The sequence below is a fragment of the Leucoraja erinacea genome, chromosome 3 (genome assembly GCF_028641065.1).
Source record: "Leucoraja erinacea ecotype New England chromosome 3, Leri_hhj_1, whole genome shotgun sequence".
NCBI lineage: Eukaryota > Metazoa > Chordata > Chondrichthyes > Rajiformes > Rajidae > Leucoraja > Leucoraja erinaceus.
The window spans coordinates 42,728,372-42,746,690 of record NC_073379.1 but is presented as its reverse complement, the minus strand read 5'-3'; positions in this window follow the sequence as shown (position 1 = coordinate 42,746,690).

The following is an 18,319-nucleotide window of genomic DNA, read 5'->3' as shown; positions in this document are numbered from 1 at the left end:
AGAAGTTTATATACCCATATTCATCTGGATTAGTAATGGATGTCAAGAGACATTGGAATGTCTCCAAGGCATTGCTCCAGATATTTCCTTATTGGTAGAAGCTGCCCTGCCTGCACGTCACTTCCATCAACTTCTGTTTCTGTGGATAGGAATTTTGGATTTTGATAGATATTCCTGCCCCCAAATCATAGTCTAACATCATCTGCAGCCTTCAGCCCTGCGATCTAGAGAGAATGTGGATCCACTAGAGTGGATGTGGAGAGGATGTTTCCACTAGTGGAACAGTCTAGGACTAGAGGTTATAGCCTCAGAATTAAAGGATGTTCTTTACAGAAAGAGATGACGAGGAATTTCTTTAGTCAGAAGGTGGTGAATCTGTGGAATTCTTTGCCACAGAAGCTGTGGAGGCCAAGTCAGTGGCAGAGATAGATAGATTCTTGATTAGTACAGGTGTCAGAGGTTATGGTGAGAAGGCAGGATAATGGGGTTAAGAGGGAGAGATAGATCAGCCATGAGAGACTTGATGGGCCGAATGGTTTAATTCTGCCCCTATCTCTTATGATCCTCCAGAACAACCGTGTTCCCCCAAATTTGTTTTTTATCACATTCCCTCATTGTCATTGGATTGCCATGAGCTCCTTGTGCATTCTGCCTGCTGTCAATGTCTAGGACTCTCCTCAAAAATATCTCCAATCTCTCAACCTCATTTATTAGTTCAGAAGTCTCCTTCTGTAGCTTGTCTGAAAACTTTCCTCCGAATTTCAATGAGACATTTTACACTGGTATAGATGCTTTCCAATGCAAATTGTTCTTACTTTTCCAGACAATTCAATTATTGTTTTGGCTACATATGGGTAATCCTTGAACATACAGTAAATTTAACATGGTTTGCAACTTCCTCTCTGGCTGGCCTGGGCTTGATTTAGGGCCTAGTCTCCTCCTCACAGTTGTCTTGCTCCAATAAACATATTGTTCCAGATTACAGTAACCTGCTATTCTCCTTAAAGGGCTGTCCCACTTGGGCGACCTAATTGACGAGTTTAGAGGAGTTTGAAAAAATTACATGTTGAAGACCTCCTTCGACTATGTAGATGACCTCCTTCGACCTCCTTCGACTATGTTGACGACCAGCTTCAACTAGCTACGACTAGCTACGCCTAACTTCGGGAAAATTGGGCACCGAATAGTAGATAATGAAGACGACCTCCTTCGATCTCCTTCGACCACCCTTCGACTATGATGAAGGCTATCTATGACTACCTTCAACTGCTTTTGACTACCCTCGATTACCTACGACTAACATGCCGACCTACTACGACTTACTACGACTAAACCTACGAGTAAATAAAGTATTGATTTTTTCCATGGCGACCTTTTTTTACTCGCGGGCATTTTTCAATATATTGAAAAACCCGCCGCGACCTAGCTGAGGCCTCGAGTACGCGGAGACCACTCTCGAGCATGAAGGAGAGTTACGAAGACCTCCTGCAACCTCGTGTCGACCATGCTGCGAGTATAAGTCGAGGGCAAACTCGCCAGAATTTATGGATTAGGTCGCCCAAGTGGGACAGGCCCTTCCCAAATAGCATTTTACACATTTTGTCTCAATTTGCTTCCCCCAACTCCAAGAAAAACTAATTTGATTAGGCATTGGTAATTTCAATCAAAATTGAGTTATGTGGCAAAAAGCCACAAATTCCTTGCTATTTTGAACATACTGCAACTATCTGTCTTAAAATACCACTGCAGCAAACACAAATTACAAGCTTACCTAATCTTAGAGTATGTTCATTTCTGGTTTTAAAAATGGCAGCAAGAGCACACATATAAGCTAAATACTTTCCTCACTCACCGTGAGTGCTCTAGACATGTCACAAGCCAGCACAAGTACAGGTTTGTAGGTTGAAAGACCTGTACATCTTTGGTTAATCTCCAAAGACATACAGGTTTATAGGTTAATTGGCTTGGTGTAAATGTAAATTGTCCCTTGTGTGTGTGGGAAGAGGTTAATGTGCGGGGATGACTGGTTGGTGCGGACTCAGCGGGCCAAAGGCCTTTTTCCATGCTGTATCTAAACAAAACTAAAAGTGTGGTATCCTGCACACCACATGCATAAGAAGGCTTGGTCTTTTTACTAGTTCCACAGTTCTCCACATTGTTTCGCTTAAGATCACACCTCCCCAAACCAACAATGGACATACTAGGCACCGCCCTGCCTGAGGTCATTTGTGGCCGACCCTGATTGGTCCTGGTCTTTTCACGCCTCCAGCTCTTCACCCTCCTGCCCAAAGATCCTATAGCAGAGCTCTGCTATAGGATCTTTGCTCCTGCCCCCTACTTTCTCCAGAGAGGCTGAGTTACTCTAGCACTTTGTGTCTATTGAAGGTTTGAAGTTGTTGGGTTTGGAACAGATTCACTGGATAGTGTGGAATTTGATGCTCCATGAGGTTCACTTTCAGCTTTTGCACTATTATGGTTACCTAGTATTATGGTTATTCATTGATTATATTATTGATTATTAAAAAATATTTGTACATTGTTGTGTTTACAATCCAGTTGCTGCTGCAAATGAGAATTTAATTGTTCCATGGTCAGAACATATGACAATGAAACTTTTAGTCAAGAGAATCAAGACTTGATTCTCTTGACTAAACTTCATTATTGTCCTTAACCAATGAAGGGTAATAGTTGCAGGGAATGAAAGGAAGTAATGCTACGCAGGTGACATCATGCACCATTGCAGCAATGGGTGCAGTTGATCACAGACTGAAACTAGGGTTGCTACCAATGGCCAAGTTGAAACACTGAAGGGTAACTACATGAACTTAAACCTGCCTTGCAAACCCAAGCATCCATGGCATCCTTCATGCTTGTGAAGAGGAAGCCTGAGCTGCGACCCTAATTGGCCTGCTATTGTACAAACCCTGTGACCGGGGGGGGGGGGGGGGGGGGGGGGGGGGGGGGGGGGGGGGGGTGGGGGGGGGGGGGGGGGGGGGGGGGGGATTGAATAGTACATACCAAAACCCCCATTACCACTGATGGAAGTTGATTGGAATCAAGAACTTCATGCACTGAATCATCATGTTTTAAAGCCTCAACTGCAGAAAAGTTACGCAAAACTTATCGCACCTTGTTCAGGCCACACTTTGAGTACTTTGAGCAGTTCTGGTCTCACATAAGAAAAGAATGTGCAAGTCCTGGAGAAATTGTAACACAGATTAACAAGGCTGCTTTTAGATAAAAGTGTCAAGACAAAGTTAGCCAAAGCCCTTTATATTAACTTGGAATTGTTAGCTCCAAAAGAGCAGATGGAAAGCAGCAGCAAGTGAAAAAAATAGTTAAACAAAAGACTATATTGTATTCGGGAGCCTTGTAATGACAGGATATTTAGATGAAGCCGAAAAATAAACAAATACTAGACTAACAATTTAAAATATCCTTTTTGTGCTGAAATGATACCTTACATGGTTGTTTTAATGATATAGGATTCATGGCAGGTTATTACTTAACTCATCATGATATTCAGGTGGAGAACCACCTCTCTAGTTATCAGAGGAAGCAAGGCCAATAGTGACTTTGAATAGAAGTATACACTTGATGAAGAACATTGACAGGGTAGTTTGCAAAGAACAAGGGAGTGGGACTAATTACAAAGCTCAGTTAAGGCCTCAGTACATCCAAAAGGCCAAGTCCTGTGCTGTAAGGTTCTATGAACTAATCTATAGGCAGAGCATCCTCTTAACTAATAGAACATGGATGCTTATTTCTTGAAGCACAAGAAAAGCACTGGTTTAAATATTATACTTTCAAGTGCAAATCCACATATGGTTAATGAACATGTTTCATATAAAATGGCAGTCTACAGAAACATAGAAGAGTACAAACAGGACTAAAGACTAAAGAAAGGACTATAATGATCCTGGGACCTGAAGAAGGCTTGGGAGGCAATGAGAAAAGGCCAAAAGTGGTGTAAATTTAAATAGACATATATTTGCACTAACATCTAGGAGCTAGTGTAAATTGCTCATTTCTAAGCTTACCCCCTCAGTTTCTAGTTTCAGTAAAAACATTGAACCAAACACTTGAAACAACTAATCTTTATTTTACCAAAAGCGGGTTACAGATCAACTACTGTACCTATCCCAAGCGCGGGTTTGATCCTCGTATCTGCTTGTTCTCAGACCTGTGGACTTACCATCATGGAACTGGCTGACTTAGAGGCTGTGTAGGTGTTGCGTTTGGAACTCGACTTCGGAGGCTTCAGCCATGGGCCCTGTGGATGGTAACATCAGGAGCTCGCAGGTCCCTGGTTGGTAACCCCGGGAGCTCCAGCAACCACAGCAGCTTTGTCTGCCCCGAATCGTAGGGCCTGTTCATGGGGCCTTTCATCGCCTGGCGTGGCTTAAAAAAATCGGCCGCGGATTCTACCATCACCCGGCCGGGGCTTCAACATCGAGAGCCTCGATCACCTCGATGCATCAGTTTGACTGCCTGACCATGGGAGAAGAAGCAGGGAAGAGATAACATGGGGTGGATTGTCCCCCACCTCTCAAAACATGGTCCACTCCCGGTCGCCGGTGTTCATCGGGGTATCACCTCTATGGTCGTGAGTAGTCTCCTCAGTTGCCCAAAGAGTAGTAGCATCTTTCTGGTCGCCGAAAAATGTTCAACGTTGAAAATTTTTCAGCAACAGTGGCGACCTTGGGTTTGACGCCAAATGAGCGTAGCTTGACGTATGTGCTATCGTAGGTTTTTGCCAGGTTAATGTAGGCAGTTGCCACAGTGTCGTAGGGTGTCGCCAGGATGTCCTCGGTTGTTGACAGGTGACGTAGGTTGTCGCCGGTGCTGACTTTGGTACATTTCAATGTCGTATTCGCCGGGAGTTTCCTAAAAATCACCTCAGTGGGGCAGGCCCATTAGTCCAGTCGCTGGTTTTTCAGCGACCTGCAACGACTATGACAGTTCCCGGCAGTCGCCAAAAAAAATCGCTTAAGTGGGACAGGCCCATAAAACAGCAACTCTAAACTCTACTGCTGCGCCTCCGTGCATTAAATTTCTTTAATTATTTTTTCCCACATAAATCCTATAAAAACGATATTTATATTTCCTAACTCAAACTTGTGGTGATGATTTGTGAATTAGATAAAATGCATTTCTATTACCCGACCTGCCGTGATATAGGGGAACAGTGTATTAATTGGCTATTGCTCTAATTTTTGCAGATCTATAGACTTCATACATGCTGCCTCACCACCTCTCTATGATCCTTTACAATGATTCACAAACCAATGCTGCTTAAACCAAGTTTTTGGTCATCTGCCCTAATAATCTATTTTTATAACTTAGTGACAACTTTGTTTGATTTATGTCCCCATTAACAGTCTTTAGGCATTTTGCTGCATTAGGGATGCTATAAAATTACACGTTGGGATGGAAAAAATGATTTCCTAAGATTAATTCAACAGCCAAAATAATCATCAGTCCTCTATTGTATAATAAAAATATGTGGCTAAAGAAGAATGTATGCAGACAAATGTAGGATTTGTTACTCCCACTTCCCATCTCTTGATCCAGAGCTCTATGACTCTTTAAGTGCACATCCGGTGCCGTTTTAAACATGTTTAGCGGTTCTGTTTGCAGATAGTGATTCCAAGGCCTCCACCACACTTAAAGTGTAAAGACTACATGGTGGCGGAGCGGTAGAATTGCTGCCTTACAGCGCCAGAGACCCGGGTTCGACTAAGCATGCTGTCTGTCCGGAGTTTGTACATTCTTCCCATGGCTGCATGGATTATCTCCGGGTGCTCCAGTTTCTTCCCGCACTCCAAAGACCCACAGGTTTGTAGGTTAATTTGGCATCGGTAAAAATGAAAATTGTATCTAGTGTGTAGGATAGTGCTAATGTACAGGGTGATCGCTGGTCAGTGCAGACTGGGTGGGCCAAAGGACCTGTTACCACACTGTATCTCTAAACTAAACTAAACAATTTTTTTCTCAATTCTGCTAATCCTTTGATTGATTCATTTAAATCTGTGGCCCTAGTTACAGTCCTCCCCACCAATCGAGGTAAGTACCTTCAGTTTATCCTGTCTAAATCTCCCATAAAGTATTACAACTAAAAGTAATTTCCTGTCTCCTTTCTTCCAAAACAGAAATCTCTACCTAGTTGGCATCTTTTCATAACTATAATTATCTCACTCCAGCAATGTTGATGTAAATCTCCGTTGCACTCTCTCCCATGCTATATCTTCCCTCTAGCTTTGACCATTCTCACTCTTGGCATGTTTTTCCTTTCTTAAAGATGGTGCCTAAATATGAGTTGCTGCTGTCAATGCTTCAGGAAAACAAAGGTCAAGTTTCACAGCAACTAATCAGGAGCTGTAGCGCCAAACGCCTGTGGGTTCAGCATATAAAAGCCATGCAGGATAATACGGATGATATCTCTGACACACCTTGTCATCCAACACAGCTACTTTCATGTGGATTCTGATCTCCTCAAAACAAATAACAACTTATTTTCTGGGGAATCGGCTTTCTTAATAGTTCCTTGAAATGGGCAGCACAATGATGCAACTGGTAGAACAGTTGCTTCACTACCTCAGCTATGGTTTCAATTCCTGGTCTGTGTGGCTACGCTGAGTCTACGCTGGGTGCTCCGGTTTCCTCCCACATCCCAAATGCAGGCAGGTTGATAGGTTAATTGGCCACTGTAAATTGTCCCTGATGTAGGTAAATGATAGATTCTAGGAGGCGTTTAGTTCAATTTAGAGATACAGCATGGAAACAGGCCCTTCAGCCCATCAAGTCCACGCTGTCTATTGATCACCTATTCACACTAGTTCTAAGTTATCCCACTTTCGGATCCACTCCTTACACACCCGGGGCAAATTACAGAGGCTAATTAACCAACAAATCTGCACGTCTTTGAGGTGTGCGAGGAAACTGGAGCACCTGGATGAAACCCACTTGGTCACGGGGAACATGTGCAAACTGCACAGACGCAGCACTCTCAAATTTATTTTAGATACTAGACTTTAGAGATGCAGCATGGAAACCAGCCATTCCACCCACCAAGTCCGCGCCAACCAGCAATCACCCTGTACACCAGCACTATCCTACTCATTAAGGACAATATATAATTTTACTGAAGCCGGTTAACCTACAAACCTGCACATCTTTGGAGTGTGGGAGGAAACTGGAGCACACAAAGAAAACCCATGTGGTCACAGGGAATACGTACAAACTCCGTACATACTGCAGCCAATGTCAGGTTTGAACCCGGGTCTCTGATGCTAGAAGGCAACAACTCTACCACTGCACCACTGTGCTGCCCCAAGTTGATGGGAGTGAGGCATGAATCAAATAGAATTAGTGTTCCATTAGTGAAAATAGATGCTTGTTCACCAGCACAAGATCGATGGGCTGAAGTGTCTTGTTCCTGTGTGGTATGACTCCGCGATTCTAATTCCCCTGCGCTCAGTCAAACGAACTTCACCTTCCCAAACCGACTATAATTCAAAGAGTGAGAGCATATGAGAGTTAAACAAAAAAGACAACTAGCATATCTTTCTGGAGACAGTTTCTGTAGAGAGCCCAGAAAAGGTCTGCTAACATATATTTGCCAATTGTCATTTGCACGCAAATATACTAAATTGTGAGTATTCAGACAAATTTTGCACTGGGATCTGGAATTCATTTTGCAGCAGCTCAAACTATTTGATTCCACCATTGGCACCAGATCAAATATCCAACTAATCTGTCTTGTCTCCCAATCTTTAATAATTATAGGTTTGTTGCCAAGTTTTACAGTAAGTGTTTGTAAAAAAAAAAAGAGTTTCAGGTGCCTTGGTTACATTATGCAAAAGTCTTCCCTAGAGCATATACACAAACTGTTTTTTCACTGTCTTGATATGTACAGGCTGTCTTTAAACCCATTAGCATTACCTATGGAATATACATTGGGAACATTATCCAATGTTTCCTGGTGATTTGTGCTCTCTGATGTGCCTCTGGTGAGTTAATTTCTTCCTCAAAACCTTCAGATAAGCCACCTGCTTCCAAACACAATGGGGAATCTGTGAGACATGTTTTTTACCCAAGAATGGTGAAAATGTGGAATTGGCTACCACAGGGAGTGAATAGCAACGCTATATTTAAGAAGAATCTGAATAAGATAAGGAACAGAGTATATTCATAGAACACAGGACACAGAACAGTACAGCACAGGGACAGGCCTTTCAGTCTACAATGTCTGTGCCAAACATGATGTTAAGACCATCTCTTATCTACCTGTGCATAATCCATATCCCTCCATTCCCTGCATATCCATGTGCCTATCCAAAAACTGCTTAAATGCCACTATAATATCTACCTCAATTACAAACCCTGGCGTCACGTTCCAGGCTCTCACTGCCGTCTGTGTAAAAAGAGTTGCCCCCAACATCTCCTTTAAACTTTGCCCCCCTCACCTTAAAGCTGTTCCTTCTTGTATTTGATTTTAATTTCTTGTGAGGGTAAAGTCGAGGAGATAAAGGATGAATTTCTATTCACCCAGAGGAGGCTAAAACATGGACTCCGTTGACTGAATAGGCAGCGGAGGCAGGATCTCACGGCATTTAAGATATGCCAAGACATGAAATCCTGTATACCAAGGGCTGCTAAATGGTATTCAAATAAATGATATAGGCTCTTGTGAATTGATATTGATACAGTGGGCTGATGGGCTTGTTTCTGTGTTATATTACTCTCTATACAGGCAGTGTCATTTGGAATATAAAGACCAGCATGATCCAGATGGGCTAAATGAAACTTCTCCATTATTCATTTCAAATTTTGTAAATTATTTTTACATTTCACCAATCCTGGGCATTTTGCATGCTATCATTGTACTTAAAAAAATCAGGATTCTCATTTGAAACTATACAATGTATAAATAAACTAATTAGACAAGAAAAACACCTTAAGATTAGCCTCCTTAAATTAAGAGATTTCCAACTACAGTTACGGTGTCAATGTCCCAGCTCAATGAGGTTAACCCCTTTGGTGGCAAGAACAGGAAGGCAGATTATTATCTGAATGGTGTCAGATTAGGAAAAGGGGAGGTGCAATGAGACCTGGGTGTGCTTGTACGTCAGTCACTGAAAGTAAACATGCAGGTGCAGCAGGCAGTGAAGTAAGCTAATGGCATGTTGTCCCTCATTGCGAGAGGATTTGCGTTTAGGAGCAAAAAGGTCCTACTGCAGTTGTACAGGGCCCTGGTGAGACTGCACCTGGAGTGTTGTGTGCAATTTTGGTGTCCTAATTTGAGGAAGGAAATTCTTGCTATTGAGGGAGTGCAGTCGTAGGTTCACCAGGTTAATTCCCAGGGTGGCGGGAATAACATATGATGAAAGAATGGGTCGACGGGGCTTGTATTTACTGGAATTTAGAAGGATGAGAGGCTATCTTATAGAAACTTATAAAATTCTTAAAGGATTGGACAGGCTAGATGCAGGAAAAATGTTCCCGATGTTGGGGGAGTCCAGAACCATCGTCACAGTTTAAGAATAGTGGTAGGCCATTTATGACTGAGATGAGGGAAAACTTCTTCACCCAGAGAGCTGTGAATCTATGGAAATCTCTGCCACAGAAGGCAGTGGAGGCCAATTCATTGGATGTTTTCAAGAGGGAGTTAGATTTAGCTCTTAAGGCTAAAGGAATCAAGGGGTGTGGGGAAAAAACAGGAACGGGCTACTGATTTTAGATGATCACATTGAATGGCGATGCGGGCTCGAAGGGACAAATGGCTTACTCCTGCACCTATTTTTTTATATTTCTATGTTTCTATAAGGTGACTTTAATATTTTTTTAAATCTCAAAGAGGATCATAGAAACATGCTGTCAATACCTTTCACCAAGCTTGTAAGAAGATATCCATAATTATCAAATAAATAAGCTTTAAACACCATCTAAGTAAAGAAAGAGATGGAGAGGTTGGTATGTTCAGAGAAGGAACTCAGGGGCTTAGGCTTACGTGCATTCCATAGTAGGACGGTATCAGGAAACATCAAAAGTTACGGGGAGAATGTGGTAGTATGGGGTTGAGGACAAAATAGATCAGCCATGATTGAATGGCAGAACAGACTCGATGGGTCGAATGGTCAAATTCTCTTATGTTTTATGGAAAAGCAACATTATATATACAATTGCAACTCAACCGTACCCGTGAGTAAAGTGAAAACCATCTCCTAAAATTAATGTGTAGGAAGGAACTGCAGATGCTGGTTTAAACCGAAGACACAAAAAGCTGGAGTAACTCAAAGGGCCAGGCAGCATCTCTGGAGAGAAGGAATGGGTGATGTTTCGACCTGAAACATCACCCATTCCTTCTCTCCAGAGATGCTGCCTGTCCCACTGAGTTACTCCAGTTTTTGTATCTATCCTACAATTAATGTTGGATTACTGCTGGACCTAGATGATTGAGACATTTTGAATAAATAATGTCTGTCAATGGCATCCTCGTTGTCCAGTATGGACTTAGGTTTCTGGGGTACCCCGGAATTCCCCAATTATGAATCCTGGTATATCAGGAACCACTATTGGGCAAATTTACTACCCTAAGGTAGATAAAAACATAGACATTTCTGGGTAAAAAAAATCCTCATCTTGTTCCCTCTCTGCCACACTGGGTCCATGTGAATTTGCAAGGAGAGATTGTACAAACTTAGATTGTTTTGTCTATGGAATGCCGGAGGTTCATGGGAGATCTGATAAAAGGATATAAACATATGAGAGGCACGGATAGGGTGGACATTCAAATCCTTTTTCCCAGAGTGGATATGTCAAACACAAGAGGTCATGACTTAAATGAGGTAGGTGAATGCCTGGAATGTGCTGCCAGGGGTGGTGGTGGAGCCAGTTATGATTGTGGTGTTTAAGTGCTTTTAGACACATAGATTTGCAGGAAATGGAAGGATATGGATCATGTACAGTCAGAGGAGATTAGTATATCTTGGTATCATGTTCATCACAGACATTGTGGGTCGAAGGGTCTGACCCTGTGCACTACTGTTCTATGTTCTTTAGATACAATGATAATGGGCTTGTTGACAAATCATGCTGACCACCATCTCCCAGTGTGTCTGCAACACATCCGGATATGTGTTCAGGAAAGTCCCAGTGTTGAAAAGCTCCAGAAAACCACATCATATATTGTGCAATCCACAATACATCCAACATCTACAGTGTTAAATGGGCTTGTTGGTAGTGAAAAGGCTTCATTTCTTTGCAAGTTAAATACAAAGAGCACATGTAAAGTTTGATATGGTGCTGTAAGGCAGTATCAATGCCATTTCCTTTTGCAAGTGAATCTGCTTCTTAACTTTAATAATGTTTTAACCTAAGTTGAGGCAATGGATTTGGGGGAAGGTTGCTTGCTTGAAGAAAGAAAGGAAGATTATAATAATTTAGTTTGTTCTCAATTTTCTTCATTACAGTTCATCCATACGCTTGGGCCTATTATTTTCAAAAGACCTCTTCAAATATTAGTTAACTTTACCCGTATAATATTTAGACAGTACTATAGAGAGCTTATCTCTCTTCAAAGGTATCAGATCTACATCCCCCTTCTATATTTTCCTTTTCCTTAAAATAATTAACAATTTAGTTTAAGTTACTTGAAGCGGTAATTTAAAGCTATTTCCCAACATGACTGCTCATGTTCCTTTATATCTTTATCCTGCACACTTCCTTTCAGCTTGAAGCTGGTCTTGTCGGGGTTTTTAAATTTTTTTATTTTACAGACCGTCATCTGAGCTATACACAGGAACTCATAATTATAGCTCGTCAAATTCTGCACTTGAGTGATTTTTAGCACAGCTTTCTGTCTTACAGTGGATGGGAAAAGCAAGAATGGAATCCCAGTGATCTTTGTTGAAGCCAATTATAGAGTGAGCCATTTTTCAATCAATGAGTCGAGGCAGCCAAATTAACATTTATGAAAGAGGGAGGGCACATGCAATGTTTTATGTTTAGTTCATTATTGCAACATCTATAGGAATGAAAATGCATCCTAATGGGCCTTTCTCACGGGGCGACTTGACGCAAGAGGTAACCAGAGTTGAACATCGTGGGAACCTCGTACGATAACCGTACGGCATTCATGGACCACTGTGGACTACCGTGGCGCTAACGGCAGGTACTCGTGTAACTTGTTGACTCGGGAGAAAATTCAAGCAAGCTTGAATTTCTCCAAGAGTGACTTGTACACTTGTAGTTGAACATTGAAACATTATATGGACGTAGTGGCCAGTGTGATATCCGTACTAACTCTTGCGTTTACCGTGGGAACTCCTGCGAACGGTGAACCCGGAAGCTGGACAGAGGGGACAGAAGGTGAGTTAAAAAGGTGGTCTCAATAACACTTTCAATAAAATAAGAGTTCTAATTGCGCCAGTGGCATCTACACATGCAGAAAAGAAAAACGCTCAATATCAGTATATATAACGATATATTAGTACATCAACAGGAAAACCATTTAATGTTATCCATGATTTTAAAACATACATTGCTATTGATGTAAAAGTGCTGTTTTTGCAGTTAACTTAAACTTCTCTTATAAATGTGTCTGTGCCCTGCAGCTGCAAAGTAAAAAAGTCGCAGACAGCTTTTACACGCTCTGTGTTTGAAGTTGGAATCATGTCTCCAAGAGCCATAAAATAAACTATGCATGAGGACAGGCAATTTTCACTTGTAATGCTTGTCTTAAAAATGGCTATCTGTATTTGTGCCACGTGATGATGTAACAACACTTCACAGTTCACAATGTTCATTCAAGATTTAACGGGAAAGCTCGGGAAACGGACAAGTCACTCGCACAAATAACAGAATGCCAAGTACCCATGGGAACTCTTTATCTACCCCCCGTTATATCATGTGATATCGTGCTAGACCATGACCACTTCACTCTGGTTACATCTTGCGTCAAGTCGCCCCGTGAGAAAGCCCCATTAGTTGTTTAAACAAAAGAAACAGTATAATCACTGCTGTGCATTGTATTTTATTTTCATAATTCATTTCTGTTGACTTCAGGAGCAGAATACAATGCAAAGTCCAATCCTGTTTGCATGACTCATATATGTGACCCAGGAGCAATCTCTACCCCACGCAACCTTTGGCTAACAAGGGGATCAATCGACCCAATAGTGTTGTGCTCTCAGTTTGAAAGAACTTTCCTTTCAGTCTCACAACCCTATTTTATCTTATCAAATATTTATCTGTTCCTTTTTCCAAGTTTCTCATGAATCTGCTTTCCTTCCCCGTCAGACTGCATCTGATTTGGACAGAAGGATGTGAATTTGTAAATCATAGATAGATTGGGAATCCTAATTAAAAAAAACTCAGGGGTGATGGATGATTGGTTAAAGATGCAAGTTAACCAAAAAGCCTCAGATGAAGATGGAGAGTAAATTAGTGATGCTAATAAAGTAAAATAATGGATTGTTGATGCTAACCTTTCACCTTCACAATTGTGAGTTAAAATCCAAATTCAACCCAGAGTTTATAAAATAATTTTTTTCTACCTCTGTCTCACTGACTCATTCCCTAATTTGTTTCATCTCTCCCTCACACACTCCCTCTCTGTCTCTGTCTGTCTGTCTCTCTCTGTCTCTCTCTGTCACATTGCCAGCTGTGAAGGGTTGATGTTGCATGAATTCATCAAGTCTCAATCAAGGACTGCAGAGAGCTTCCATGTTACTGCAAATCTAAACTCGCCTGGCATCCCTTCGGAGTGATTGCCGTGATAACTAATGTGAGAAGAAAAACTTTCACAGCAATGCACTGTGGTAGCAGTTGAGGCCAAATGTTGGAACAGAGCCAAGGACTTGGCAGTGCTTTATGTTGAAACCGTGCCCACTGTATTCCATTTCCCAAGCCCTGGCATTCTATACCTCGTTAATCACTGAAGAAAGCGGCTCTGATTTTGTGGTAGCAATGGCATTACAACCACCAGGGGCTCATCATTATTTCCCTGTCAAACTAACAGCAACTTTGGGATTTTGATGCGTGTGTTATTGGACACATGTCCCAAAGTTCTATAGTCTTTTTCCATTTGGAATCACTGTAACTAACATGGGCTTCAGATATTTACAAATATCCCACAGTAAAATACTAAAAATCTTACACCTTTTTTTCTATGGTGTCCATATGAGATTTTAATGGCACACTATAATCCCTAATTTCTTGGGGAAAGAAGACAGAGGAACTATCGATGCTTCAAGCTTAAGTAAACCAATGTGCTTGAGTAACTCAGTGGGTCAGGCAGCATCTTTGTAAGGAATGGATAGACGTTGGTTTGGGTCAGTACCCTTCTTCAGACTCCCCTACTCTTTGTCCTTTTCCGACAATGATTTTAGTAGCCTTTAAAAATTTCATTTATGAATCCATTTTCATAAAATTTACAGTAATAAGTTCCGCACCACAACAGCACACAGTTTATTATATTTTTCTTTGGTGAATCTGATCAAACAAGGACTTCATTTGGAAATTCTCAAACTTCTTTGCAAACTCTGTCATACTCTCACCTCTGGGATCTTTTCCATCCCTATGACTCTTTGGAACATCTACACACTAGTGTGGGCACACGGAACCTCATCCTTTGCAAATGTTTACATTTAATTTCTCCACCATTAGAGAATGTAACTTCACCTTTGAAGACCTTAAGCTGCCAAATTCCCTGAATCTGCAGGAAAGAACTGCAGATACTGATTTAAATCCAAGATAGACACAAAATGCTGGAGTATCTCGGCGGGGCATGCAGCATCTTTGAAGCGAAGGAGACCCTGCAAGAAGGGTCTCGACCCGAAACATCTCCCATTCCTTCGCTCCAGAGATGCTGCCTGTCCCGCTGAGTTACTTCAGCATTTTGTGTCTAAATTTCCTGAATTTATACAATGATCTTCATTCCTTAAAGACATTTCTTAAAATATAATCTCTTTGACCATGCTTTGATCTGTCCTGACAGATATTTACGAGACTCCATCTCAATTAATTTGGATGCCTTGCATTAAAGTGTTATTAATGAAAGCTGCTGTTATAATTGCTGCTTAGCAAACTATTTACCCATTGATAAATATATTATTTAATTATTTAAATAATTTGGATGGATTTTTTTTTTCAAATGAATATTTCAAAATATAATGTAATTTTTAATTTTTAAAAAGAGAGGTGTGGTAGTGATATTTCAGCATCTGACTTAAAAATATGGTTATGGTCCTGCCTTTATTTAAAATTCTGAAAAAAACGATTATAAAACCCATTGGAAATTGTGCTTTTATCGTCCTGTTTTGCCATTTTTGAGTCTCCTTCGTTGTAATTGGCCATTCAATCAATGTGATGACATTACAGCTTCTGGGCACCAGCTGCTGGCATAAAAGGACGGCTCGTTCACTCTCCCACCCTGTTCCCATTCCCGCAAATCATTTTGGGATTCTACGTATGTAGTAGGCTTTTAATAAGTCATTGTTGAATCCATATCCGTCATCTGTACAACAATGAACACCTGGCCGCAATACCTCATACGTTATAATATTATATATATACTAGACCAAGTGCAGACCCGTTGGGTCTGCTCCCGCAATGCACCCGTTCCCAATCTGTAGCCCCCACGGGAGGCATTGTTCTCCAACTCAAGTCGTTCCCGAACGTAAAATTCCATCCCCCCCCCCCCCCGACTTCCTCAGCAGTGGGCTTTTAAAAAATCCAATTCACTTCCCCATGTTGCAATAGCAATTCGCCCTCCCCCTCCTGTCAGCTGAAAAGTCCAAAATGTTCCTGTGTCGCAACATTTTATCGAAGTGTATTGGAAGCTGGCAGGAATGATTTTAATGATTTTAATGAAAATGTGAATCAGAATATGTCGGCTTCCCCAACGGTGTGGTCTCCCAAAGCAATATTCCACCAATCAGCCGTTCGCCCAACGCAAATTAACCCATTCCCAAACTTAAGATTCTAGCACTCCCCTGCCTACCTCAGCATGGGCTTTAAAAAAGATTGCATTTCCCTGCCTGCCGCATCAGTTCCAACAGCAATACTAATTGGCCCTTCCCCTCCTGTTGAAAAATCCCATTGAGGTGAAAGGTTCAGAGGGTTCCTGTGTCACAACATTGTATGTGTTGTGTATTGGAGGCTGGCAGGAATTATTTTAAGTGAAAATCTTGTGAAAGTTGGCATTTTTAAAGCTTTAATTGCGAATAACGTGAAATATACGACAAAATCTTCTGTGAATCTGATCATTGCTAGCCGAGCCATTGTGACATCATCAGTTGAAGCTGGTCTTTTTAAATTCAAAGTCTTTTGATTTTTTTAAACTGTAATCAGTAATAAATCGAAAAATAAAGCATAAAATATTCAGTGAAGGTGGTCTCTGCCTAAAGGGGAAAAATGTGAATCAGAATATGTAAAAATCTTGTGAAAGTTGGTATCAATCAGAATATGTAAAAATGTAACCATTACCACGTTGTGTTTTTGTGAAGATGTAAAGACAACCAAAGGTTCAAAGGTTCAAAGGTTATTTATTGGTCACATACACCATAGGTGTAGTGAAATGCTTCTTGCCAATGCAGCACGTAAAAAATAAATATATATACACACATATACACACACACAAATACACACACACACACACATACACACAAGATCAAAGTTTTAATAAGTATATGATGTCAAGAAATAAAGCATAAAATGTTCAGTGAAGGTGGTCTCTGCCTAGAGGGGGGAAATGTGAATCAGATTATGTAATAATCTTGTGAAAGTTGGCATTTTTAAAGGTTTAATCATGAATAACGTAAAATATAGGATGAAATCTTCAGTGAAGCTGATCACTGTTAGCCAAGCCATTGTGACATCATCAGTTGAAGCTGGTCATTTTTAATTCAGTCTTTTGAATTTTTTAAAGTTTAATCAATAATGTCAAGAAATAAAGCATGAAATAAAGCATAAAATGTTCAGTGAAGGTGGTCTCTGCCTAGAGGAGAAAAATATCAATCAGAATATGTAAAAATAGTTACCGCATAGTGCAAAGATTTTTGCGAAGATGTAAAGACAACTACATATACAAACACATATACACACACACACATACACACAAACAAGATCACAGTTTTAATAAGTACTAGACCAAGTGAGACCCATTGGGTCCCTGTCACACGGGAGACCTGGTCCCCCAATGCAACTCGTTCCCCAACACAATATTCCACCACTCACCCATAGCCTCCACAGGAGGCCTGGTCCCCCAACGCAACCCATTCCCAAACGCAATATTCCACCACTCACCGATAGCCGACAACTGCGCAAGGGCTGGTCATTTCACCTTATACACCCTCCCTCATATATAAACTTAAAAATAAATGCATTAGCACTTGCTAGCTAGTAGAACTCAGTGTACTGTGACTTTTAAAAAATGCATTTGTACTTGCTAGGGCTAAGTGTACTTGGAATGTTGCAAGCAGGGCTACAATTCCATTGTGATGTCACAGCTGTAAGCACAGTGGAAAAGCAGTTATTTTTTTTCCAAGTCTCTTCAGATATTTGAACATTTTGATTAATAACAAGAAATAATGCATTAATTTTTCAGATGGCGTTTTTTGACCATGGGATAAATCTCTACTGGAATATGTAAAGATTTTACCATAAGAGCATCGATTTTTCGAGAAAATGTGATCGCACACGAGCAAATAAATACACAAATACACAAATACACACACACACATAAATCAAAGATCAGAATTTTATAATTATACTAGTCCAAGTGGGACCTGTTGGGTCCCATCCCCTCAACGCGCGGTTGTGGGGGAGGGCGGCCTGCAGCATCACACACACACTAACCACTACACACACACACACACACACACACACACTACACACACACACACACACACACACACACACACACACACTAACACACACACACACACACACACACGCACACACACACACACACACACACCACACCACACACACACACACACACTAACCACCCACCTTGATATTATATTAATATTATTCATTCGCTCCTTTTACCCCATCCCCAATCCTATCCACTCACACTTAGCCCTGAACTCGCAGAGGGGGGAGGGGAGGGGGGATAGAGGGGGAGAGGGGGGGAGAGAGTGGATGGGAGAGAGGGGGGGAGAGAGAGAGGGGGAAGAGGGGAGGGGGGGGAGAGAGAGAGGAGTAGAGAGGGGGAGAGAGAGAGGTGAGAGAGGGGGGGAGGAGAGGGTGGAGATGGGGGGTGAGAGAGGGGGAGAGGGGGAAGGAGAGAGGAGAGAGGGGCGATGGGAAG